Here is a 24,975-nt window from a genome sequence, read left to right on the forward strand (position 1 = left end):
GCCCTTGGGGTTGTTCAACAAGATAAACCAAGCAAAATGCTTAGACAGTGTCTAGCCCATAATGAATGAGCTGTAATAAAAGCTCTTGTCCTTGATGTGGCTGTAATTATTATTGCCTACCCACCTCTAGGGCTTGTGGCTGGACTTCAAGACTGAACAATGAAGTTGTACAAACATCAGCTACTGCTGGTCTCACACTCCTGCCAAGAGCTCCTCCCTGCTCCCTTAAAGGCCAGGGACTTCCTTAGGGCCGTGTTGGGGTGAGAGAGGCCTGGATTCCTGGCTAGTGGGAGGCATCAAAGGGCAGAGATTTCTGGGGATCTCCCATAACCATTTGCTCTGGGTTTCCCGCCAGGCCCCCTACCTTTTGGGGAGCAAACAGCAGTGCTTTCCCTGCTAGGCCTACGCGATAACGGGGGTGGGTGCATAATCTCGTGCAACTCAAAATAGATGCCCAGGTGCTGCCTGGAGTCACTACCTGTGTGCCCTTCACCTGCTTGAGCCTCGGTTTTCTCGTCCAAGAAGAGAAAATATCAGTATCTTAGTTGTTGAGAGGAGTAAGTGAGCTAACACTCGGCACAGTTACCGTTCTTCAAATATTGGTTAACGGCAGGCCCTGGCCCTGGCCCTGGCCCTCTGCGGTCCGGCCCACCGGGAGCACTCCGCCACAGCCAGGGCGCGGCGTTTAGGACCCTCCCGGTGAGCCGGTACCGCGAGTCCGCACGGTGCGCGCGTCAGGTAGCGCGGGAAGCGCGGACGTCAGTGAAAGATGAGCCCTTTCCTGGGTCCGGGGATAGAGGAAAGGTGTCCCGGGGTGGGGAGACACCATCCCCATCCCAGTTGGAGCCGGGTTAAGAATTCCTCCAACCCACTGTGATTCTCAGTCACCCGGCTTCTCCAAACGCGTCGGGAAAACGAACAGAAGAATTAATACCTTAAAAACTTTTTAAAAATTATTACGGCAAATCCCTTTCTGGCGTCCTCCCAGAGGCCGCTCCCTGGGCCGGCGCGGCGGCCGGGGACCCCGATCCGCGTGCGCGCAGCGGCGCCTAGTGGCGAGGGCCGGGCGCGGGCGGGATACCCGCTGAGCCCCTGAGCCCCGTGCGCCTGGGGGGGTGCTGGGGTTGCGCCCCACTGCCAAGATCTTGCTGCAGCCGCAATCTGGGTCAGGAAAGGAAGTCTAAGGAGGCTCAGTGGCCACTGAGAAGAGAGGACGACTTGGAAATGCGTCCCTCCTCCCTCCATCACTGCAGTTCTCCGCTTCCGAGTTCACCATTCACGCCAGTATTCCAGCTCCACAAGGAGTCCGGCTTCCTTCCGAAAGGTGCAAGGAAGGGCGGATAGGTTCTGCCCCAAAGGACGGCGTGGCACTGATCACCTCTGCCGGGGCGATGGCTAGCTACCGCGCAAGTGAGGCCACAACTCCATGCCTGAGGTCCCAGATCCTTCCGCCAGACCACAGCGGCTCAGAGAATGGGCCCAAGATGTCCCGCCTCGGGTGGAGTCGAAAGAGCTGGGGTCTTCGGGTGCGACTCGCCCAGCTTCGCGCCCCCTCGTGGCCGGCCAAGGACGCCCCGAGACAGGGTCCTGGGGGTTATCGCAGAGGTGGCGATTGATCACCAACCGGATTGGACAACCGCAGCGGGGCCCGGGTGACCGGCCCTGTCCTCCTGGAGCACGCGGATCCCATCCCTCCCGGGGCAGCCCGGATCCTCCCGTGAGGTGAGGCTGTGCAATCCGCGTGGGGTTTGCTGGAAACCCATGTGGCATCCTCGGCGAAACTGTTCAAAGCATCCACCTGGGAGTCAAGCCCTCGCGGGAGGGTCTGGACCCCAGTCCAGAGCGGCTGCAGGAAACAGGCGCTGCCCCTCTCTGGACGTTAGCGGGAGGCTGTGAGCGTCTGTTTCGAGATTCAAGATTTCTGAAGAGCCAAGAACGCCGACTGACGCATGGAGCCACACGCAGGACCTGGCCGCTGAGTTTTCCCTCCTTTATGACGTTGACACCCGTCAATCCCTCAACACTCAGGTTGTCCTGATTCACTATTGAAAGCAAGGAAACAGAGTCAAAGGAGATCTCGGTTTCTGTCTCCCTCGGCTGATTTCAAGTGAAAGTCTAACGCTGAGCAAGGGTAGGCAAGGGACAGACTGAGGTACACAGACAGGGAAGCAGGAATTAGAACACGGGCGCTCTTGCTCAGGCAACTGCCCCGACAGGGGTGGAGACAGCTGTCTCCCCTGCCGTCTCCCCGTCTCCCCCGGCTTGCATGGGTAGGGTTGTCGCAAACCTCTCTAACCTCCCCAAAACCTGCTTCTCCATTGGACCACAAGGGCACCGACTGTCACCAGGTGCTCCCGAGGCCAGAAAAGGTGGCCTCCAGCAGGCCACAGGACTAGCACGGGAGGCGGGGCCCCCACCTTTCCCCTCCTCTGCTGCCTTGTCCAGCATCTTTTCGTTTGAGACTCTGTTCTAGCCACTGGTCCCTGGCCTTGTAACTTGGGGTCCAGTCCTTTAAGGAGCTCCTTGGGGTTGTCAGTGGTGATCCCCCTGGGAACCTAGGGGCAGCTTCTGAAACGCTGGCATCCCTCAAGCCCCTGTCTCAGGAACTTAATTGTCTCTTTTTAGTCCCTCCCCATTTTCTGGACTCTGGGGACTGGGTGAGGACTTAGAAAGGACATCATGGCCACTTGAGGAGAGAAGGAAACTAGAGGCTTTTTCTCTTGGCTGCTGCAGCTCTCTTTGAAACCTGGGGAGGATGCAGGGGAGACCGAAGAACTCTCACCTGTATCGAGTATTAATTTAAAAGCCTGTTTGCTCACATCCACGATCTCAGTGAAGAGCACAAGCTGGTGTGGAAGGAGTCATGATGCCTATTTTCCGGATGAGAAAACTGAGGTTCAGAGAGGTTACACAAACCACTCTCACCTCCTGGCCGTGCATGCCATGGTCACTCCACCAGGAGCCCCGGTACGGTCCCGCCTCTTCAGCCCCCTCCCCAGCGTCGCCAGGCACCTGCCTTCAAGCCAATGAGAAAAGGCAGAGAAGAGCCCCCGCAGGCGGACGGGGGCGCCCAAACCGTTATAGCTGGCGAGGCTCGTCGAGGCGGCCTCACACAGTGTAACTCCGGAGCTTGCTTCGAACCCAATTGCCCACCATTGTCCTCCAGGCCACTTTTTCCGGCCTGAGGTCTCTCCCCACGCCCTCTTTCTTCTTTCCGGGTCGCCTCCTGGTGACTTGAGCCCCGGGTTTAGGACTAAAAGGCGGTGGGCGGCCTCACCGCGGCCAGCAAGCGGGAGAGCAAGCAGGGCCCGCTGGGCGGCCGGGATGCTCGGGGGCCGCGGCCGAGGCTCCGCACCTTCGCGTTGCTAATGTGGGCGACTCAGAGCGGCTCGGAAACCTCCGGGGGTGCCCACAGAGCAGCGCCTACGCGGGCGGATGAAAAAACCAGAGCCCAAGCTCCCTTCGCAGCCAGCAAGGCGGCCCGAAGGCCCTGGTCCAGCGACCTCTGCCTCCCCAGCTCTGCCCAGCCTGCGCGGAGCTAGGCGGGGACAGAAGAGTGGACAGGCGCTGGAGCTTCCGAAGAGGCCCACAGAGAGGATCAGGCTGCCCCCCTCCCACGGAGACCCGCTCTCGGAGCAGCAGCAAACCTGCCTCGGCCCCGGCGGCCTTTAATAACTGGCAACCGCAGGACGGCCTGGCTGCCCCCGGGGTGAGGGGAAGGAGACCTCCATTTCGCGCCCCGCAGCTGCCCGCCTCCCCCGCCACACTCCTATTCCGGGCCCCTATTTGGACACCAGGGGGTTGGACACACCATGCCTCACTCCCCTATTTGCGTTCCCCCGGTGTCTGCGTGCGGGGACACGCCGTGCATTCCGCTTCCCCCAAGGCCGCGCGGAGCCCTCCGCTTCGCGGCCAGCCCCAGGTGGCTGGAGGAGAAGCCGAGAGTGGGGTCTGAGGGGACCTCCAGGGACCTGCAGTCTGCTGAAGCCCGCTTGGGCCTTCGAGGCCTCCGCGCTGGGTCCGGCGTGGCCCCCCGCCGCGAGCGGAGGCCCGGAGAGGCCGGACCGCAGCCGCCCTCCGCTTAGCTGGGCCGCCTGCGGCTCGCCGTGGGCTGCGCAACAAAGGGTGGCATCGCGGCGGCGCGGGCAGGGACCTCATTGGTTCAATATTAGCTTTTCATTCCAGTCTATTGTGCCCATCTGAGATAATATTGACTCTGAGGTGAGAGCCCACAGACGACAGGGCTTGTCTAACACTTCGCGGCAGGGCGCTCCAAGGGAAGGGAATCAGAAATGGAGAGTTAAAGAGATTGCAAATAAAAGCTGCTCGCACGGCGGCGCGCCCCGGAGCCGCGGACAGACGGGCCGCCTGCGCTCCCCGCGCCGTGCGCCCGGGCCTCCACCCGGAGCTGGGGGTCCGTAGAGGGTCTCAGGCCCCAGAGACCTCTCTAAGGAGGGGCGCTGCGCGTTCCCCTCGAAAACAGCGCTCGTTTAACACACACTCCCTTCTTCCAGGCAATTGATTTTGAGGCTCCGTTTCCAGGTAACTCTGGAGCAAAACTAATTCCCATACACAGTTTTAGTTCGCCAGTAAACCAACGGCGGCCACTGAGATATTTTCCCCTTTTAAACGATGCAACTCTTTAGGGTAACTTCTCTGTCAAAGTATTTCTCCCATTTCCCCAGCATAAAAAGGGTAAACACACGCGGCAATTATCATTAAGCTGCATTACTTGCGAGTGCGCGGTTAATATCAAATTTCTAACTGTACGTTTTGCTTTGCTTTGAACCATCTCGTTGCAGCCCATCCGCGGGTTTCTTAACTGCCTTTCTAACCGCAGCCTTAAAGGGCCTCTGGAACGTTCAAGTCTTGCATATAAAGATTCGTTTCAATTTCCAAATTGCTTGTAAATGCCTGCGTTGGAAAATGGCACTTTAAGTTGTCTTACGTGTCTAAGACAGAACACTTGGGTTTAGCTCGCGGGACCAAACGCCATATGCTCGGGGCTTGCAGTGAACGTGGGGAAAGGAGCCCTCGGCTCTCGTTTACGAAATTTGTGCCCCCTCCCCCCGTGGAGTCTGACCTCTGTAAGAGATAATGTGTTAACTGTTACTCCAATAAGGAACTGGTCGTTTGGAATCTTTACGTCCACCCCAAGACACGTGGGCGCATGGGGAAGTGGGACGGGGCAGGGAGTAGGGTGGCGACACCAGCAACCGGGGAACCGTTGTGCACGTCCCTCCTTCCTCTCAGGCGTCCTGTACCAAGCTGGGGCCGGGCGATACGGAGCTTCCAGCCCCTTGGTTATTTCAGAGAAGGACATTCTGTTTAATATATGCGATGTATAGTATATTTTACATATATGGGCCGTTTGTGTTATTTATGATTTAACATATAATATGTATTATACGGTAATCTTATTGTATACTGCTATTTAGCATATATTTAACATCTAGCTCCTATATTACATTATACTACTTAACATATAATGAGTTTTATTATACATTACATGTAGTATTGTATGTAGTACATACATGTAGTACTACATATATGCAGTATTGTATGTTGTACATAGTTCTGGGTATATATGTACTTATACATATATTTAATTCTTCCGTGTGTGTGTAAAAGTATTTGGGGAGCCTTTAACCTCCCTGCAAGCACATATCTGATCGTTTTAATGCAACGTCATAAAGTCCTAATCGAAACCACTTTGACGACAGCTATGTCTTTATAACAAATACCTGCCGTCCATTTCGGCTCCAGGGAAAGGTGGTAACTCTGTGTGAGGGACAGCAGGTCCCCTCTGGAAGGTGGTTTTCCAAATACCCATTCCCTGGGGACAGAGGAGCCAACGTTCTGGACCAGACGACAGCGGCCTCCTGTCTTTGCTTGTGTTGAGGTGGTGGTTTTGGTTTTGAGTGAGGCTGTTTAGAGGCTCCGATGGTCCCTAAACTGATGTCATGAATTAAAAATGAATTTGGGGGGTGAGGCATATGCTCGGCTGGGGCGTTGGGAGAGCAGCGGAGGCCTTTCACCCGCGGTTCTGGGCTCCAGACGCCGACTGACCGGCTGGCCTCGGCGCCGGTGGCGGGCGCGCAGCGGCGCCCTGGGCTCACGCAGGTCGGTCGCTGCTCCAGCTCGCTGCCGCCCTGCCCTGCGCTAGGGAAAGCTGTCGGTGGCTTGGAGCACTTGCAGATCAGGCGGTCTCCACTACAGTCCGCTTCTAATATCGAATAAGACCTAAAAGAAGCAGGCAATCGGGAGCTCCCGCAGGAGGACAGAAACCAGGTGAGCCCGGGGAAAAGAAAGTCGGGATTTCAGATGTCCTCACGTTATCGCCCCTTTAAAAGGCAGGAACCGCACAAGAGATCCAGCTTTGGGAGGGAAAAAGAGAAAGAAAAAAATTTTTTAAAGACATTCGAAATCAGGTATGGCTGACTAAAGCTCAGAAGTGAGAAACGCCCTAACTTCATAACCAGATGAACAGGAGGTGGCTACTTCCGAGGCCCGTGAGTCAAGGGAAATTGAGGTGGGAGTTGGGATGGGAGTGAGGGCGAGAAAGGCCTAGCCTAGGGGCAAGAGGAGGCAGAGGCCGCCAGGGTGCGGTGGACTGGTGGACTGTTTGTTCTTAAAAGCAACCACCTCCCGGCCCCCCCACCCCACCCCACCCCACCCCACCCCACCCCAAATGGCTACCCGGTGAGCGTCTTGTGGAACAAAACAGTGAAACTGGGCTAAAACCTCCCCAAGAGAGAGCTCCCCCCTTCCAGCAAAACCTTGCTCTAACTGGTGCAATCCCCAGCCTTGGGGGAAGGTTTTGTGGTCATAGGAGTGCATGCAAGCTGTGCCCTCCCAGCTCTGTCCCTGATGGGGCTGCTGGGTATCAGCTAAGGTGACCTGGGGTCAGGGAAGTGAGAGAACATTTTGTTGCTAAAAATAAAACAGCCACCCCCTCTGCTCCCCCATGGCTGCAGTCTCCATATCTGAACACCCGAAGGATGCCAAGCTTTCCAGACAAAGAGTGGATCACAGTGCCAACCATGTGCATGGGGGTCTCCCCGAGATGGGCTTCGGCACACCTGGCCCAGCTTTAGTATGTTCTCCATCCAGGTGATCCATCTTGCCCATGTCCAGAATGGTGGAAAACTTTATCCTAATTGTGTAAGCATCAGAGTTCCATATATCTGCCCCTTGGGCTGAGCCCCCACGATCCTGGTTTGAAGGGCAGCTGCTCAGGGTGTGCTGAGAACAAGACAGGATCTACTTCATTGCTCATTTGCCACCAGGGCATCTTGCACGAGAGACAGGCCATTTCTAGCACTGATAGCACCTGTACAGATACTCTGCTAAGGCTCTATCTTATCCTGGCTTCTCAGCAATCCCTTGAAGTATTCCCAGTCTCTTCCCCTTTCCAGATGAGAAAAACTGAGGCTCTGAAATGTTAAGGGGCCACCCACGCTCACACACACACAGAGCTAGTAAATGAAGGAGTCTGGATTCCAGCTCAGCTCTGTCTGACTTCAACAGCTTCCTGCCTGCATCTCTTAATTCCTATCAACATGCTCCCTTTCCCCCAGTAAGGAAAAATACACACACACACCACAAGAGAGGAAAGAGATAACACTTTGCTCTGAGTCCCCCCAAAAGTCGATGACTATAGGATGCAGAGCCTGGATCCCACCTTCTCTCCAGTGCATTTATTCCAAAAGAGAGAATAATACGTGGGTAGAATGTATGGTTTACAAAGAGCTTGTTCACCCCTCCCTTCAGTCCCCGTTCCCACCAATCCAGGGAGGCGGATTCTACCGTTATTACCCCAGATAGAGAGGCAGACATGGGCTCAGTAAGGTCGAACAACATGTTCAGAGCCCAGTCCCTGTGTGCAGAGCCCTGGCACCGGCCCGGGCTGGCCCATTCCAAACATCCCGGCTCCACAGATAGCACATATGGGACCACTTACCCAGTGGAGTTAGGCCTTGCACTCTGTTGTGAAATTCTAGGTTGTTTTCTCTTTAAGTGTTCCTGCAAATATTCTTTCAGGATTCAAAACCTTCTCTTCATTTATGCCTCTCTTCTATTCATTCTTTCTCCACGTTATGTACCCATCTGTGTTGCAGGGCCGTCAAGGAAAGAGGAGAAGGCATTGCCCCTTATCTGTGTTCCAATGATATTCAGAGACCGTGGTGTATAGATTCTATCTACAATTGTATCCTTTGCTCTATTTACCATTTGCCTTACGTGCATCACTAATACTGAAAAGTGTGATCAAAAGAGTTTAAAATTATATATGTGGGGGGCTTTTTCATGAGTTTAATAGTATTTTTAACCCTTGCATAAATAATATTTTCTCTTTGCTAAGATGCACAGGGAAGGGTTTGAGGTTGGAGGAATCTTGTGCTCAAATCGTTCCACATCCAAAGGGACAGCCCAGAATCTAGACAGGAAATAGCGCGAGGGGGTCTCTGACCTTGAGATAATGTACCAGGTCCCCTGCCACCAGCAGGAGCCTTGCCCGGGGGAAGCTGGTCTCAGCTGCCGGATGGCCCGGCCTCCATCCCCATGCGCATCCTCAACCTCACCTGTTCACGCTCCACAAGTCACGGCCCACCCTCCCATGAAGCAGCTTTAGTTTTTCTCATTATTATAAAATTATATGTATATCTTTATATTAGACCAGAATGTGTATAGAGGAAAGTAACAATCACTTAAATTCTCCCTAGTCGGAGGCCACCACTGTCAAATATTTGGGAATGATAACTTCTGAAACCTCGGAAAAGAAAAGAAATTAGATTATGCCCACACATTTTCGTTGTTGTTCTAGTAAATAAAGAAAGGAAAGAAACATGCTATGTGGTTCTGTTTACAAGAAGTTCGTAACAGGATATAGAATTCAGACCGTGGTTGCGTCTGGGAGAGGATGGGCTGGAAGGAGGCATGAGAGAACTTTCTGGCGTGCTAGAAATGTTCTATATCTTGATTTGGGCAATGGTAATACGGATGTATACAATTTCCAGAGCTCGTCGAACTTAAGACCTGTGTGTTTTACTGTAAAATTTTATACCTCAATAAAGAAAGTGAAAGAATCTTGGATAAATATTATAGCAAAAGACCAAACTGGGGAGGCAGACAAGAACCAAATGACTGGGCTAAAAGGCATGAGCTGCTGAGCTAAGACAAGCCACACACAATGCCTGGAGCTCTATGGAGAGGGAAGCCAGGCGTGGCCCCCCATATACCAGCCTGTCCCAGCATCCCCCCTTTACGGGCCTGCAGGTAAATCCTGGAGAGCTGAATGCTTCAAAGGGTAATCTTAAGATCCTACGGGGGCCCAGCATCTGCCAGACTCTCTCGTCTTTCACGCTGTTACTCTGCCGTGGTGGTAGTGACGCACTGCATTTCCTGATAGGGGTAGGGGTCCCTTGGAGCCTAACAAAAATCTGTGCTTGAGTCCGGAAGGGAGCTAGAAGGCGTTAACTTTCAAATAGATTATGTTCCAAAAGTTTCTTTCTTAGTCGCTGTCTGAGACTCAGAATATTGCCCCCCATGGAAACAATGTTATACATGGTAATCAAGGTTCCAAGTTTCTTCCCCACCCTCCCCTCCCAAAATCTATTAAAGGCCTACTCATAAAATATAGAATTTTAAGCACAGTAGGAACATAAGTGTTGAATTATAGTGGTTGTGTGCCATGAAAAAGAATGAGAGGAAAGCAATATCCTTTTTTTTTTTTATCCCCCCAAAAATATACCTGCTATCTGCCATGTTGCACTATGTCGGCATTTGGGATTCAAAAATGAAAAATGTCAAGATATCTTCCCTCAAGCAGCTCACTGTCTCGTAGAGGAAGACTGCCTTGTAAATAAGTACGTGCGGGCAACTCTCACAGGTGCTGGGATAGAGCTGGTCATACTCAAACCAAAGAGGAAAAGGGAAGTGAGTGCTGGTTGCCGAAGGAAACATTCTCAAGCAGGGAGAGTCGATGGGATGAAGAGTCGATGAAGACCTGCAGACAGATCTAAGGGGTCGTGGGGCGCTTTGAAGGGCAGTGGCCCTGGATCTGCTTCTCCTTCACAAGGTCTGTCCTGCCTTTTCACTGCTGGCAGAGCATTCCGGTTTGACTTCTCACACATGGCTGGGGTTGGGTGGCTGTTTTGACTTCCAAAATATTTGAAGGGAGTAGAGGTGGGCAAAACTTTGCAACTGAGGGGCTGGCCCCGTGGCCGAGTGGTTAAGTTCGCGCGCTCCACTGCAGGCGGCCCAGTGTTTTGTTGGTTCGAATCCTGGGCGCGGACATGGCACTGCTCATCAAACCACGCTGAGGCAGCATCCCACATGCCACAACTAGAAGGACCCACAACGAAGAATATACAACTATGTACCAGGGGGCTTTGGGGAGAAAAAGGAAAAAAAAAATAAAATCTTTAAAAAAAAAAACAACTTTGCAATTGAAGAAAGAGAAAAGGAAAGAAAATTTCCAAGCTATGCAAACCTAGGAGAAGGATTGTCAGAGGTAGATTTGACCTAGTCGTGAGGGAGGAAAAGGCATAAGCTCCACCCCTAGGGAAGAAAGAAAAGGCCATCCCCACACTGGCCACCAGAGGGTGACACTGGCTCAGGACAGCTTGGTTGCTGTCTTGAAAACAGTGGGATTGGGAGGCCCTGTGCCCTCAGAACCACTTAAAGTCACATATTTATAGTATTTGGGGAGCATTTATTCATTCAACAAATATCGTGTATTCACCATTTATAAGGAACTTTGCAATTGACCCACAATTAACAGTCTTAAAAGATAAAGTAAATTACCATCCTTGCCCTCAAAGACTAGTTGGGGAACTAGATAACTATTATTTAATGTGCCCAGACATAAAATCTCCTATATTTTTTCCTCCTGATGCTGTTCTCATCAGTAAGTCAAAGGTAATAACAATACAGGATCTTCTGACCTCACACAATTGTTCTGAGGACAGAATTCAAATAGGGAATAAAAACGCCTTCGTAAAGGGCAGGCGTTAGACGAGCATTAATTGTTAAAATGGTTTTCAGCTATGTCCGCCCCTTGCCGGTCAATTTTTCATTCAACAGGTTTTTATTGTGCACTTCTGCTGAGCAGGCACTGTTCTGGGCACTGGAGACACAGCCAGGAGTGAAAACAGACAGACTCTCCGCCCTCGTGGAGCCGACACTCCCCAGCAGGACAGTCTGCTGACATGAGTGAAAAAACTCATCAGCCATGTGAGAGAGGCAGAAAGCTTAAGGCTGAACTAAGCTATCTATATTCACTGTTAGGAATGCTGAAAAATTGGAAACAATGTAAACGTCCCTTAATAGGGACTGGTTAAAAAAAACCTATGATGCTTCCATGCTACCGAAAACTGCATAGCTCTTAAAAGATAGAAGTAGCATCTGTATGTAGTGTTATGGAAAGATCTCCAAGACCTGTTAAGAGAGGGAAAAAGCAAGGTCCAGAACAATGATTCCATTAATGTTTAAAATAAATACTACCTGTTTGTGTGTTTTATTCACACGCTAATATATAGTTACACATGAATACTTAAATGTAATCTCAGAGAAAAGTTCTGGAAAGATACACAGCTGACAATTGTGTTACTTCAGGAGAGGAGAGGGGAACTGGGGAGGGGTGGTGTGGACAGGGCACTTGTACTGACTACCGTGTATACTTGACTGTTTAATTTCTGACAATGAGAGTGCATTCATGTATTGCTCGTGTAATTAAACAAGGAGACACATGCATGTGGGTGCAATTAATTGAGTTATAGCAATATGATTGTGGATGACAATTGTTACTCTTTTAATCTCCTTTAATGTTGTTTTAATATGTCTATAGGGAGATATATACACATAGATTTGATGATGCCAAAACATAAAAGGTGGAATTAAAACACGGTGTCCTGGCTCAGAAATCTTGCCTCTCCCCACCCTACCAGCAGTTTATGGTGAAGCCTTTTTTAAGAGCATCATAGGATCTTGGATAGAAATCCTTGATCTCCCAGTTCTGAGGCACATGTAATTATTTCACAGTTAAGTAGCCTCGAGGATCTTTGCAATAGATATGACTTCATTATGGGAGCTTCACGCCTCTCCCAGCAGTAATTGAGCTCTGGCTGGAGCCAGTGGGGGGGCTCTGGTATGTGATGGGTGGCCCCCAATAGGCTCCCTCTGGTTTCCAAACCAAGCCAAAGCCTTAGCTTTGGCTGATCTCTGAAAACCAGCTCATGCATCCTGCCCAAATGTCTGTGACCCTGGGCAAATCTTTGCTGCTTCTGGGTCTCCAATGGAGGCAGTTGGACTGTATGGCTTATAACGTCATTTCCTGTCTCAAACTTGTGATTTCAATTGTGGCAAGTTGTTACAAGAGGAGACCACATTTTTTCCCATGCACTTACCATGTGCTAGTGGCAAACAGAGAAGCAGAAAGCTTAAGCCAAATTCTTGGGGATGTTGAGGCTGGACTCAGCATAGAAGTTTGGAGATCCTCCTCAATTTCTCTGCAGTCTCTGGCTCTAAATCTCTTGGATACAGCTGGCCTCTGTTCCTCCAGCCTCTTTGTTCTGAAAATAAAGCTCGTAGAGGCCCTAGCCATGCTAGATGGCTTCAGATCCTGGAGACTAACCCACACCCATGTTACAATAGGGAAAAAGAGTCTCAGGGTGGGAACACGGATAGCCTGAGGTCAGGGTGAGCTCTAGAAAGACTGGAGTTGGGACCAGGGGTCCTTATAGTCAATCCACTGATTCAGCAAACTTCTACTGAGCCTGCTCTTTGCCAGGCACTTTGCCAGATTGTGGGAGCACAAGTGTGAACCAATCAACCACAGGGCTTACAGGCTGGGGCTTTAGTGGTTAGAGGCCTTTCCTGAGCAGGACAACATCCTCCATCAGAGAAGCTTCAGGTCTGTGCTCTTCTCCGGGGCCCCCCAGAGAATGGGCCCAACCGGTCTTAGAAGCCAAGAAGCAGAAAGCTGCTGGAGGAAGCCCAGGCATCCTAGACATTGACTCAGGGCCTAGAGGAGGAAGTCATCCTAGACTGTGCAGAAAACATTAATGGGATCATATTAGGTATTGTTCTGGAACTTGCTTTTTCCCTCCCTTCACGAGTTTTGGAGATCTTTCCATAATATTACATATGGATAGCTAGTGCCGAGCTAGCTCAAGACTATGGCCAATCTCCAGCAAGAGGGAACTTGCTTCTTTGGGCTGAGGATGGGTGGACGTTCTCCCAGAGGAGAAGAGGCAGTGTGGCAGGAGCAGAGAATTAGCGCCAAGTGACCCACCCTCTCATCCTCTCTCCATACCTCCTAGCTGTGTGACCAGGTAAATGGCTCTACCTCCTGAGCCTCAGTTCTTTCTTCTGTAAAATGGGAATAATAGCAATTGTGCTGGGTTTTCTCCCTTCAAGAGATGATTCTGGAGATCAAACGACCTGGAAAAGTAAATTAGAAAGCACTTTAAAATACAAGCTGATGTTGTACCTTTTGAAGCGATGCATCTTCTTGCTTTCCCCCTCTACATCCCCCACCCCACCAGGAACACCCTTTGCCACGAAGCTGTGTGAGGTTTCTCAGTGTCCGGAGGGCAGGAGTAGTCATGGAGGCGGCGGAAGGAATCCCTGGCCTGCTCACTCGTCACGAGCAGATTCTCTCACAAGATTTCCCTTACGAGGCGACTAGGCAAGCTGGCACTGGCGGAGCAGCCCCTGCAGAGGGGACTGGTGAGGCCCCATCACTGCCTTGGGTTTAGGCCCCGCCCTGAAACCCATTAAACCAACGCGTCGTATGCGGGCCCCTCCGAGCCAAGAATCCTGGCACATGGGATGTTCGCAATCTGAGAGGTGGCAGCAAGTGGTATTTTCAGGGCGCTTATGGGCTCATTTAGGGGAGAGGCGCTCCCTGGGTCCGTGGGCTCCTTCACAGAGAGAAGGGACTCTTGGGGGCAGCAGGAGCCTGGGCATCAGGAGATACAGCGTCTCTGGTCCTCACGTGCTGTCACCTTGGGCAAGTCACCTCACGTCTCTGGGCACAACGGACAGATGTACATTGTCTTTTATTATAAAAGTGACGCATGATCATAAAAAATGCAAATGTGGCAGAGGAGGAAAAAGTCAGTGAGGGTACCTCTCCCCTACCGTTGACAGTCTGCCGCAAAAATTTTTCTCATTATACAAATAGCTATGGAAGCTTCTTAAACAGAAAGTGAGAGCACAAGGATGCATCATTCTCTTGGACTGTCCTCTTTCAGTGTATGAGTCTGCCTCGTTCCTTCAACCAACTGCATGGTGTTCCAGCATCTGTTGGACCATTTGGTCACTATTTTACAGGGTAAATTCTCTGAAATGAAATTACTGGATCAAAAATATTTCTCCACATCCTCAATACGTTGAATATTATCATTCCTTTTTAGAACTTTGATAGATGAGTGAAAATATTGTTTTCTTCTCATTTTAAACTGTTTGTTAATGAGGTCCAGCGTCATTTTTGCACCTGAGTGGCTATTTGTATTCTCTGAAAAGCTGGCTAGTGTCTTCCCAATTTTCCCATTGGAATGATGGTCTTTTTCTTATCTTGAAGCAGCACTTTATATAGTAAAGCTCTTTATCAGTCGCTTGTCATGCAAGTTACATTTTTTCCCTAGTTTGTCATCTGTTTATAGTATATGTTTTCCATACCAAAGATTTAAATACTTATGCAGGTAAAATTGTTAGTTTTTTCCTTTAAGGATTCTGAGGTTTATCACTTATTAAGAAAGGCCTTTCTCGTTCTCAAGATTATGGAATTATTATTCTTTAGTTTCTTTTGCAAATTTTATAATTTTAAAAAATGTGTGCATCTTTAATACATTTGGAATTTTTTTTCTGTGACTGTGGCATGAGGTAAAAACCCACTTTTTTCCTCTCCAAATAGATAACTAATTATTCCAATTCTGTTTATGGAACAATCTAGACTTTCTCTATTAACAGGAAATACAATCTTTATCACATACTAGATCCCCATATATACATTTTATTCCAGTAACCTGTTTTATTCTATTCTATGTTCTATTTTATTCATTAATCTATTTCATATTCCTACAACATTATCATCCTGCTTAATTACTCTGACTTTGTGATATCTTTTAAAAGCCAATTGGGCAAGCTTCCTCTCATTTTTCTGCTTTCATAAAAATTATCTATTTTCCTGGATAATGTTTAGAATCAACTTACCAGTTCTTTTATTCAGAAATTTTATTGAAATCACACACAATTTATAAAGCAGTCTGGGGGAGAAGTGAGAACTTCACAATACCCAGTCATCCCGAGCAGAACTCCAGCAATTTACTTTATTTTGATTTTCTTGGGTGTACTTCAATATTTGCTTCTAAACTGGTCTTACATGTTCCTCACACAAATTAGTCATTGTATTTTCAGTTTTGTGGGTGATTTGTTTTGTTTTGTTTTTGCTATAGTGAATGGAATAACTTTTTTTTTTAAGATTGGCACCTGAGCTAACATCTGTTGCCAATCTTTTCTTTTCTTCTTCTTCTTCTCCCCAAAGCCCCTCAGTACATAGTTGTATATTCTAGTTGTGAGTGCCTCTGGTTGTGCTATGTGGGATGCTGCCTCAACACAGCCTGATGAGCAGTGCCAGGTCCGCGCCCAGGATCCGAACTAGTGAACCTTGGGCCGAGAAGCGGAGTGCGTGAACTTAACCCCTCGGCCACGGGGCAGGCCCCAACTTTTCATTTTATATTTTCAACTTGTTATTACTATTATATGAGAAAACTCTTTAGTTTGTGTCTGGGAATCCTTGCGAATTCTCTTACTGTTTCTATTAAGTAATCAGTTGCATCTCTTGGATTTTCCATTTAATAACTGCTTTACTTATTACTAACATAAAGTACGTCTATTGTAAAAAATGAAAACATACAAGAAGAGAGAAACAAACAGTGCCTGTGAAATCTACTCTTTAGAAAAAGTCATTCGTAACATTTTGATGAATGTCTTTCCAAAAAACAGATACATCATATGCATATATACACAGATATACGTATATATACATACATACATGTATACATATACGTACATAGTATATATACTTAAAATAGTATTATAATATATATAATGTTATACGTATATTTATCAGTTAGACATATGTGTATATCTAAGAATTAAGTAGACATGTACGTAGAGTTGTTCAAATAGTACCATACATATTTTCTAACCCACTTTTCCTACTTAATAAAATCTTATAAACTTTTTTCCACATTATTATACTACATTATCATTTTAAGAGCTGCATTAAATGTATGAATTTGTTTAAGCAATCCCCTAACTTCAGATATTTAGTTGAGTCCATTTTTTAATATTATAAATCCATAGTGGACAACTTATTACCTAAATCTTTGTGAATATTCATGATTATTTCTTTAGGAGAAATTTCTAGAAGTGGAATTTCTGGGTCCAAAGGCATGCAGAAATCCAAGGCTTTGGCAACGAACTGACAAATTGCCCTCCAGAAAGCTTGTGCCAATTTATTCTCCCTCCTCCACTTTTTAATACCCAGTTCTTCTCCGTATCCCACTTTCTTCAGTAAACATTATACCATAAGCATTTCTTAAGTTCTTAAAGTCACTAGCAACATCATTTTAATAGTAACAGAATATTTTCTCAGCTACCAACCCTCTGCTGGAGGCTCTGCGGTTCCTTCTGCTTCCTGGGATGAACCCAAGAGTTCCCCGCTTCCAGACTGGGCAGCGTCGTCTGACAAGGAGGGGCCTCAGCTTTAGGCTCTGACCTCTAGAGTAGAAACAAAATGGTTAATTCAGCCTCGATCGTCTGCTCTCTGAAGCAGGATGGTGGCCAGGGGGCTCCCTGAAATGTTATTCATTCCAAGAGATCACTAGCTACAAGTAGCAGAAGATCTATTTGTGCTTTAAATGAAACGCCCCTTCCCCGTCTTTGTTATCAGTGGAAAAGGTGTCATATTTCTCCCCATCAGGTGTTCGCTTGGCAAGAAACTCCTGATTCAGAAACCCTTCCAGCAAGGAGATAAGTTTTTCTCAGCAGCAAATGACTACAAACACATCTGCATTGACAAGTCGAAACTTATATCCTTCTATGGTCTTTCTGCTCTTTTGAAAATGTTAATAAAAACTTAATGTGGAAAAAAAACAACTTTTTCCAAATATGTGTACCAACGAGCCCGAGGCAACTCATACTTTCTTATAAAATAAAGTAGGTCACTCACATCAATCATGTTGTCTTAGCACATTTTTTCCAAATTAGGAATTTTCAATCCATCATACCACATTATGGCATCCCTTTTCCAAACATTTCCTTTTAATATGCTCTTTAACATGATAAGCAAATCTAATAGAATACATTAGTGTCACTTTCCAGTGATGGAGTGTTTCCTCCTGTTGCAATCCACGATGAGTTCAGGGAAACATTTTCTACTTCACTCTGTAACAGCCGTCGCTTGTTGAAAATATGACAATGGCCTCACAGCTGCCAAGGCCACACTTGAGTGTTAGCCTGACAAAGATCACGGGACCCCTCCCTCACCTCTCCATGTGTCATATATGTAGAAATCCCAAAAGATGTGTGTGTCCCAAAGCCCAATCGTAAATCCACATCCCGTACGTGAGGCGAGTGTTCTAGCCTGCCGATTCAGTAGGGTTACATGCGCGCACACACTCTCCTGTGTAGATCGAAAGCTTGTACTGGGCTTCATTTGAAAACCACATTGCTCACAGAACATTTCCAAACCTCCTGGATCATGCAGAAAGGGAGGATCCTTGGCTTAATATGTGTGAGATTCTCCAAAACCGGTTACTATCTTTGCGCAAGTGAATTTGGACCTGTGAGAGAGGAGTGCTCTGTTTACAACCCGCTTGAGATAAATATATTTGCATGTTCATATATTTGACAACATTTACCTGGCAAAAACAGGGTATCTGTTTCCACTCGGATCTCTAGCTCTCGGATTCATGTGTTCGGTATTAGCGCTCAAGTTTCTTTAGGGATTTTTTATTTGGACAGAGTTTTGGAATAGAACATTTGGGAAGCTGGGAGTGGGAGAGGTTTGTAGAGCGCCCAGGAATTCAGCTGTTTCAGGCTTTTGGCCACCCAACAGGAAAACATCTCAATGGAAAAGGGAAAGTTCAGTTTGTTTTCTGGACCTTTCATCTGGACACGCGGGGTCCTGTAGACACTAGTTTAGATTGCCCATTCCGTAAGTCACATCACTTCTTCCAAATGTCTGGGGAAAGAGAAAGGTGAAGGTATGGACTCTGATTAGCCATAGCTTCCGGACCCTGCCCCATTCTGGCCCAGAGCTAATGGCTTGAGGCTGTGTGTGCCCAGGAGATGTCATTAACTCCTTTATCATAAAAATCACTGTGCTGGAGGCAGCGGGGGACACAGACATGAGGCATAGCTCGTACCCTTAAGGAGCTGGAAATCAAGCTTGATATCAAGTAGAACATGATGAGGAAAAGAAAAAAATACCCAGGGAGTTCAGAGGAGAGAGAGATCACTGCCAGGTAGGGGTGGATGTAATAAAAGATTAAGAAGAAGATGATCTTGGAACCAGGCTCTAATGGTGAGCAGGCTTTGGATCTGCACAGATGGTAAAAGGGCGTTCTAGGTGGAGGGCACAGCGAGAGTAAAGGGACGGGCTGGGTAAGCTTGCAGGGAGAGGGGACATGAGCAACAGTTCAGGACCCACTGAACACAGGCTGCATAAAGGGAGTCAGAGAAGAAATTGGGGAAGGGAGATTGAAGCCAGAGCATGAGCAGCCTTGAATGCCAAGCTAAGGAGCAAAGCCTCTAGAACGTACACCCCCTCCCATGCCCCTAAAACCGTTCTGGTGCCACGAACACCTTTCATGGAATAGGAAGATGATTAGGGCGACAGTATTTATGTTGGTGCATTTGAGCGCCCTCAATCTTCTATCTCTTTTACATTTCTCCTTTGACACATAGGCAAGTGCTATAGCACATTCAAGTGTTTTCCATTGCTGGGGTCTGGAGAACCATCCTGGACCTTCCAGCTGGCCTCAGAACCACTGCTCACTGAGCTTGAGGATTCTCCCAAGTTTCCGTGTTTTCCTTGAGTTGATTAAAATTTGTAGAAACTGCTCCTTTCCTTCTGGTCCATGGACCCAGAGGGGATGACACAATAAAGACTCCAAGTGCTTTGGTAAATGCATTCAGTTGATCACCCAACATTTATTGAGCAACTACTGTGTGCCTTAACATTGCTGCTCTATGTGTGAAAACAAAACAGACAGAGTTCCTGTCTGCATGAGGTTTCCCTTCTGGTGGGAGAGACAAAAAAGGCAACAAGATCTATTCCAGAGAGTTCTAAGAGAAACAAAGGAACTAAGCCGAGTGCCGTGCTAAAGAGAGACTGGAGGCAGAAGGAGGATGACCGTGTCAGAGAAGCTGGTCAGAGAAGGCCTGGAGGAGAGAGGCTGAGAAGGTGCCAGCTGGATGAAGAGCTGGGGGAGGAGCAGCAAGCAGAGGACGCAGCAAGTGCGAGTCAGGGTGAGCTGGAAGAAGCCAGTAAGCCAGAAGGAGAGGGAGCAGACAGGGCTGGAGAGGCAGGAGCCTATCTGGGACTGGAGGGACAACGGGAAGCTCCCGCAGGGTCTTACGCAGCCCAGTGATGGAGCTGAGGATGTTGGGGTACCCACTTCAGAGCCGCCATTAGCCACCATCTGCCCCGGCCTCACCGTTGCTGATTTTCCCCGCAAAGTCAAAACGAGCGCTCAGAGTGCATCAGCTTTTCTTTTTACAGCAATCTTTGTACCCAAACCACCGTAGCATTTTTAATAACAAACTGGCAGGGAGTCAGACATCTGTACTTGAAAAAAACAGCCTAAGCCAAGTATTTCTAAATGTTTTATATTTACTTGTAACGTTAGAATAACCATGAGGTTGCTTTTTGCATAATCGGAACCATTCTCATTAGGGTTCCCCAGCTCTCGTCCTTCATGGCTTGGGTGGTGGTTTTCATTACGGCAGTGACATTGATCTGACGGAGGGAATCTCTCCTTGAACGTTTGTGGATAAAGGGGGAAGAAGTTGAGAGAAGCCAGGACAAGCTAGGAAAATCAGAACTCTGCAAAGATAACCATAGGCTTGGCATTGGGGTTCCATGGAAGAGCCCAGGCTTTGCAGTTCCGTAGAGCTGGGCTAGGATTCCAGCTGGGTGACCTTGGGCAACTCACTTAACCTCTCTGAGCTTCTGTCTATGCATAGGTAAAATGGGGATGATAATAGAAACTCCTTCATGGAGGGGTGATGAAGTCTAAATGAAATATCATAGGTAAAGGGGCCTGGTGCAAGGTTGTTTTCTGGGGCACTTCCTCCAAAATTACTGTTTAACATCCAAGATTGAGACCCTACCTCCACCTTTTTTATAAAGTAGGCTTACAAGATTTATCAAATAAAAGTACAGGATACCCAGTTAGATTTGAGCTTCAGATAAACAACAAATAATTATTTAGTATAAATACGTTCCACACAATAATTGGTACATACTTAGAGTAAACAAGTATTTGTTGTTTATCTGACGTTAAAATGTAACTAGGCATCCTGTATTTTATCTGGAAACCCTATTCTAAAGGTTTAAGGATCTTAAGAACTTTAAGAAAGAATGTTTTTGAGGCTTAATCCAGTCTTGGTACACCAACTGGGCACCTGTGTCAGAGGCTGTTTAATATCCATGTCAAGACGATGTCTTTCCTGCTCACTGAATCCCCAGTGCCTGGAACAGAACATGGCACACGATAGGTGTTCAATAAAGATGCACTGAATGCGCACCAAAAGACTATGAGACCTTGTTATAAGTCAGTCAGATTTGGTAAGTACAGATATTTTAAGCATGCCTTATAGATCAAGCACCTCCTTTATGTGAGGTAGGTGAGAAGACAGAGACCCACTAAGCACCCAGTCCCTGTTCCCCACCAACAGAATAAACTTGGCATTGAAAAGAAGGGCGGCCTGCATGCTCTCGCTCCTCTCTCAGCCGCCTGTAGCCGGCGTGCAGCCAGCTCCGTGCAGCTCCCATCTCAGCCCGCCCTGCGCCCTGCTCTGTGGCTCCCCACCAAACATGGGCAGCGAGAATATCTCACACCAACTCATTTCATCCTCCCCTTATTTTATTAAAACAGAAGAGAAAACTTCCAAGTTCAGAGTCCACTCTTTTCTCCCCCTTCCTTCCAGCAAACAGGAGACATCTGGGGTGGGCAGTGGGCAGTGGGCAGCGGTGGGGTTTCGGGCTAGGAGAAGCTGCTGGTGGAAGGGAGTCAGGTGGAGCCCCGGCAGAGCTTCCCAGGCCCGCAGACGTCTACATTTCCCGGGAAGTTGTGAGAACAGAGGATTTCCCCAGGAATCCGGGCTGGGCTTGTAAAGAAACAATCCCAACATCAAGAAAAGAAACCGGCCAGTAAATTCCTAGTTAGTTCATTTTCTAAGACTTCTGAATGTGTTTTGAATTTTCTCTAAATTAAGATAATCATAAAAGGTTAAGATATTTAGACAGAGTTCCACCTGATCCCAGGGCTTGGTTTGTATGCTTAATTAGTTCCCGAACATATGGTTCAGAGCTTCTTATAAAAACAGGGTAATGACTCGAGGTATATTTGGGTATTAGATGGAACGATGTTAAAGGGACATTCAGACCCATCTCAAAGGCCTTGACCTGCCCTTGATCTGTGCTGGAAGCTTTTGCTGACATCTGTTTCAAAGAGATATCAAAAAACTTTGCAGTGGCCTCATGATAAAACAAAAATCCATACGGAGATAGATATCAGGCATTAAAATGCTTAGAATTCACCATCGCCCGAGGAATGTGTGGCCCCAGAACATCACAGTGGGGGTGTTGTTGAGAGGGCTCACGCGAAGACGTCGGCGGCCGTGGCTCTGAGCACTGCTGAGAGCACGAGGCCTTGGCTCGATATGGAGAGGGAGCAGCTGGGTCACAAATGTCCCCAGGGCCCTTTGTTCTCTCGTGTGTTTCAGTCCCTGGTAATAAATCAGGTGCTCCTGTGTGTGGAACCAGCAGTCGCTTCCCCAGCTCCCATGCAACCCCACTCTTCCCCCAGCCCCACCCAGGAAGGCGCTTTAGGAGACTCCCCGCCACAGGAGTGAGGCGTCGCACCGACTCATCCACAGTCATCCTCGTATATGTGTGTATATATTACATATATAATCTTATATATGTATATGCTCTGCATAACACGGCTTCCAGACAGGCCCCTCCCCGACTTCTAGTTGGATTTCTGCCACTAAGCCCTTCCCACATAGGTGTTCTGGGTTCATTCCATCTGTGAAAACTTGGGCCATGGATGGGAAATGTTCCCATTAGACAGAGTCACCTAGGGCCGTAAAACAGGCCCCAGAGGGCATTGGGTGCATCTCTTTGGCTTCGGTGTACCAACATTCCACCCACATTCCTTCATTCATCTGTCTGGTCAAGCATCCTTTTAACCAGGACTCATGGGGCACCTATGGTGAGGCGGGGCATGAGGTGCTAGGAAAAAACAGAGCTGATTTAAGTATAGTCCTGCCCTCCAGGAGCTCACGGTCTAAGGAGAGAAGGCAGACATGGGGGGACAAGCATTAAGTGAGGCCAGCCCCGGTGTCTGAGAGGGTGTGAGCACACGATATGGGAAACAGAAGAGGAGGAGATCATTTCGGGCAGGCGGGAGAGAGCAGCTTCACAGAGGACATGGAGGTTGCCCTGGGCTCTGAATGATGTGCCCGTTTGGACAATGGGGACAGAGGGTGACAAGGCAATCCAGGTGGGGGGAATGGCAGGAACAAAGGCCCAGAGAAAGGAAACCACTCCATGGTTTCAAAAACGTGGTCCAAAAACAGCGAGTCACTTTCCAGCTTGCAAACAGCATACACATCCCCACTCCTCTGATCTTCAAGCATCCTTGTGAAGCTGGTAAGGCAGGTATAATTAGTTCCACTTTATACATAAGAAAACCAAGGTGCGTAGAGGTTGTATGATTTTTCCAAAGGTTTCAGAGCTCGGATGCAGTGGAACCCAGATTCAAACTCAAGCTCAAGCTTCCCAGATCTACATAAGGCTGAAAAGTTAAGAAAAGGTCAGACTACCAAGGGTCTTAAATGCTGAGGAGGTTGCCATCTCCTCTGCAGCCTCTGGGAGCCACTGAGGACTCTGAGCAGGGCTGGAAGATCCCCTGGGCAGCTGTGAGCAGAAGAAGCCAGAGCAGAAAGAAGCTGGGAGCAGGAAGATGAAGCAAGAAGCTGTGGCAGTCCCTCAGAGGTCATTAGATCCAACCTGGGCCGCGGGCCAGAGGAGGAAGGAGAACTCGGATGCAGGAAGGGGAAGTCAGACTGCTCTCATGCAGAGGGCAGGGAAGACGCTGCCTCTGCAGCTCTGCTTCCAAGGGGCTGGCTCCGTCTCCTCCCAAAGTCGGCTGGGCCCTGAGCATCAATGGCAGCTACAGTTTAGAGTGCTTACAATGAGCAGGGCACTTTGGCATGTATTTCCTCATTTAAATCCTCATGACAACCCTGTGAAGCGGCTTGCTCATTTTACAGATGAGCAAACTGAGGCACACAGTGAAGGAACTTGGCCATGGTTGCCCAGGGAGGAAACGGCTTAGACTGGAATGTGAACAGGTCCTCCCACCCCAAGCCTGAATGCCTGGATCACTACCTACAACCTCCCCATTAGGTCTTACAGGCCACTCCGATGGCCAGGCATGGGGTGGCTCCTGTCACCCATCAGAGGGCATCTGCCTAGCTGCCCTTGGCCTACAAAAGCCTCCCCAATCTGGCCCAAAGTTACCTCCTTCCTTTGTTCCCTCCCCCTGGGTCCCGAGGGATCCTGCTGCCACAGCCCAGCAGGCAGGAGGCCAGATCCAGGCTGAGATACAGAGAGAGAGTCTCTGTGAGCCGAGACCCAGCCTGGGGCGTCACAGCAGGAGACGTCAAAGCTGGGCCAAGCTCAGTGGGACGGAGATCAAAGCCAGCGGGGGGTGGCAGAGCAACAAGGAACAGAAAGGAGCAGGGGTGAGGCCGGTCCCATATCATTCCTGTGGCTGCACGGATGGGCTGGGGCCTCTTTGAAGGTCTGAGACATCTGCAACCCTGGGTGCCAGACAGAAGGCCTCCTCTCCTCCCTGGTCCCCTTGTGGGGGGCTGGGGGCCCGTGAAGTGGCGGTCGAGAAGTTGTCTGTGAGTAAATGAGAATTCAGTCTCCCAACCCGGCCACAGTGACCTCTCCTCCTGGGAATCCCTTCAGCTTGCTGCCTGGTGGCAGCACCTCAGGACGCCGGGTCCACATCCATGCTCTCTGGTGTGGCTGCTTTCATTTTCCTGGGTGGGTGTGGATCCCTCGTGGCTTGCTCTGGTATACTCTTCATGGCTCTGGGCATCACACCATGCACAGTGTAGGACTTCCAGAAATCCTTGAGACCTGCCTGATGGAGAGATACATCCTTCGTATGGTCCAAGGACCATAAAAGCACCCAGGAGGGACATTTACTGAGAGCCAGGGTGGTACATGGCATGGGAAGAGCGCTGTCCAGGGAGCCCAGACCCAAGGTTCCATCTGGCTTTGCCACTGACTTCCAAAACAAGCCGCATCACCTCAGTTTCCCCATCCATGGCACTAAAGAAGGGCTAGCCGTCCTAAAGTTTCTGCAAAGTTCCCACCTGCCAAACTGAGGCATGTGGTCCTTCCTCAGCCTCACCTTGCCCCTTGAGAGATGGTCAAATGCAGGGGCTCCTTATCTTCGCCCATGGGCCATCTCTTGATCAGTTCTTAGTTCTGGGTCACCTCCTCCGAGAGGCCTTCCCTGACCACCCAGACTCCAACAGCCCCCTGCCCTCTCCCAGGCCATCTCAACGGTGCTGCCCTGTTTGTGCTCTCCATCTTACCTCTTCCTGTCTGGGTATTTTTCCACTTGCTTGTTAACTGTCTCCCTGAAT

General features: G+C 48.9%; 2 long non-coding RNA genes across 5 annotated transcripts in view; one reads left to right on the forward strand and one right to left on the reverse strand.

The window, feature by feature from the left end:
• LOC111773020 (uncharacterized) overlaps positions 1-24,975 on the forward strand; it is an 89,698-nt gene that overhangs the window by 3,497 nt on the left and 61,226 nt on the right. For 3 of the 4 annotated variants that reach the window (XR_011436421.1, XR_011436422.1, XR_011436426.1), the window contains exon 1: positions 4,108-24,219. This is a non-coding gene — a long non-coding RNA (uncharacterized lncRNA). Of the gene's footprint in view, positions 1-4,107; positions 24,220-24,975 lie in introns of those variants that run through there. The other variant, XR_011436423.1, reaches the window with a different exon arrangement.
• On the reverse strand, positions 928-4,098 carry LOC138923178 (uncharacterized). The gene is made up of 3 exons (XR_011436427.1): positions 3,812-4,098; positions 2,783-2,870; positions 928-2,042 (listed from the first exon to the last, which is right to left on the reverse strand). It is a non-coding gene; the product is annotated as an uncharacterized lncRNA (long non-coding RNA).

The sequence above is a fragment of the Equus caballus genome, chromosome 1, assembly GCF_041296265.1.
Source record: "Equus caballus isolate H_3958 breed thoroughbred chromosome 1, TB-T2T, whole genome shotgun sequence".
Taxonomy (NCBI): domain Eukaryota; kingdom Metazoa; phylum Chordata; class Mammalia; order Perissodactyla; family Equidae; genus Equus; species Equus caballus.